Source organism: Aplysia californica, unplaced genomic scaffold (genome assembly GCF_000002075.1).
Source record: "Aplysia californica isolate F4 #8 unplaced genomic scaffold, AplCal3.0 scaffold00370, whole genome shotgun sequence".
Lineage (NCBI taxonomy): Eukaryota > Metazoa > Mollusca > Gastropoda > Aplysiida > Aplysiidae > Aplysia > Aplysia californica.
In genome coordinates, this window is record NW_004797640.1 from 141,035 (window position 1) to 143,824 (window position 2,790).

The window sequence follows — 2,790 nt, forward strand, 5'->3', positions numbered from 1 at the left end:
AAAAAAAAAAAGAAAGAATACTCATCTATTTAACGACTCGGCCTGCATGGTAACTGGACATTACAAATGAGGCCGTCAAGAGGGAAGTCTGCTTTTTTTATGGCTCATCTGTTGTATCCCCGCATCCCCCTCTTCCCCGACCACCACTCCCTAAATACATGTAAGTAAACGTAAGCCCTATTCCCAGACACAAACAATGCAATGAGCTATGCGGATGCGCTCCACCCAGATGATTAATAATATATATAAAATAATAACAATTGAAAAGAATCAAGAAGTCGCTGATACACAGACCCCACTACAGCGCCTGTTTCCTTCTTTGAAACTAATGGCAGTAGTAAACAATGTGTGCTAGAACTTGTAGAAGCAGAACAGTACAGTTTTTAAAAAAAGTTTCTGTGTAAAGGGAAATGATCAGGTTAACTAATTGAGATCGCTACAAATTCAACAGTCGCTTCCCTTGGTCCAAAACGGGGACGAAATTTTCGCTATGGGCGGAGCAAAAGTTGTTTTGTGTCACGAGTTGACGTGATGTATCTAAAATCTAAAGTATCTTTTCTATGACGGTCCTGTTCTTGTGTCTGTTGCAACTCTGTCTACTCCTATACCGGCAGTGAGACTTTCCCTTACACTCGTGTGTTTGCACTCATTACTTTTCGCTGCTGGAACAAATTAAACATTGTACTATACATGTACGTATCAAGTATCAGTTAATTCAAGTCGTTTGTGCAAGATAAAACAACGACGATACATGTTTGTAGGCCTACGTGTTTAATTGTTTTTCTTTTTTTTTCTTTTGGGAGCTTAATACTGTTTTGCTCTAAAAACTGAACAAACTTTTACCATCACGACATTCCCGGCACCACCGCCCACCGAAAGCTAGAAGAGACAACCAGCAGACGCACAGTGCGCACTTCAAATAAAAAAGTACGATACGTGTGTGGGTTTAACGGCTCAATCAACACTATTATGTTTTAAGAATATAACGTCTGTCTCCGATAGGACCGTCGAGCCATGAAAACTCCACAAAACAGTTCAAAACTACCGAAGTTCAAGAATTTATCCCAGGATCCAGTGGCATCCACTCTGTAGTCTGTAGTACAGTATGGCACCAACTGAGCTGACGTTTTGCCTGTACTTCAAGCTGGCCCAGTTCTCATGTTTTTTTGTGTGTGAGTGTTTTACAGCGCTCGCAACTGCATAAGGTCATATGAGCGCGAGGGACACTTTTAACTTTGTTCAGTTGGTATGACATTTTGAATTTTTCCCGAGTGGCGGCCGAAGCCTACTCTTATAATCGATTTAGGACCACCCAGGGACCTTTAACGTGCGCAACTTGCACACGGGCCCTCCGAGATTTTTCGCCCTTGTCCGAGAAGGCTAGGCGTAGATCTTTCCTACCAGAAGATGAGGGGTGTGGCTGAAAGACAGCAGTAAGAAGGAGCCAAGGAGTAACAGTAGAAAGGCTGCAGAAAGAGTCAGGAGCCCAGAGGAGGGGGCAAAGGAGGTGAAGGGGGGGGGCAGAAAGTGGAGAGGACAGCAGACGACAGAACATTGCTAGAGAGCAGGAAAGGAGATGAAAAGAGACAATTTTAGAGAATAATTTTTTTTGGGTCGCTACCTGGATTCGAACCCGGTACTTTCGAATGAGAGGCCAACACTTTAACCTCTAGGCCGCGAGAGCTCCCTCTCATGTTTTTGTTTGACTAAGATCGGCACACACATGTTTGCGTACATAATATAACTGTCGTTATTATGTCATACACAAGCTCAACTGACGTATTACTTTCTCCGTCCTTTTGTACCTCTAGGGCGTCGAGGGGAGAAAGAGCTTCCTGTCTCTGGCAAGTTTGATGGCCTGGCTGGGTGGGATATTGTGTGTCTTCGGGGTATCCTTCACACCCTCGATCCAGGTCTTCCTTGGTCTTCCTCTTGTCTTGTACCCTAATATTCTTTTGTAGTACTCTTTACTGGCAAGCTGGTGAGGTGCCATACGTACCAGATGACCAAACCACCTGATTTTTTGCCTCTGAATACAGTGTGTGTGTGTGTGTGTGTGTGTGTGTGTGTGTGTGTGTGTGTGTGTGTGGACTGGTGTTGTTCCCATCATTTCTCTGATGCTGTTGTTTCTGATCATGTACGATCTTTTTTTTTTTGACGACTCTCCTTAGATATCTCATCTCTTTGAACTGACACAGGGCAGAAAATGTATAGGTTTAATGCTCCGTGCAACATTTTAAGGTTATGTAAGAGGCAGGACGTCCGGATTTAATGTCCATCTCATCTCCGAAAAGACGGAACCAAAGAAAATTCATGTAAGTAATAAAAGTGTATTTCCCAAGGACAAAGGCCACCCCGTCTGACCGAGCTTAGCCTTGAACCCCCGACCCACGATCTCACGATTCCGATTCCAGTTGCCTAACCACAAGGCAACTGAAGCTGTAGACAGAGGACTGCTCTGTATCTAATAGGGCTGGGCGGCTAGGTTCCCGATTATTGAAAGCTAGGAGGAATTGTAGGAATCGACTCCGAACCCAATTACTTACTTTCTAATAAAGTGATTTCTTCCAGTGGTTATCTGGTTGGCTCCGAACATCTTCAGGATTTAGGATAACCTTGATTTCGGAACACTACGAAGCATGAACTTTTATTTTTTCAAAACAATTTCTTTTTTTTAAAAAGAAGGTGATTTTTATGATTGAATGGACTGGTAACCGTTGGTTTACGTAAAAAGGAGTCGGAACTTTTCTTCCGTAGCATTAACAAAGATAGTACAAGACAAGATGGGCC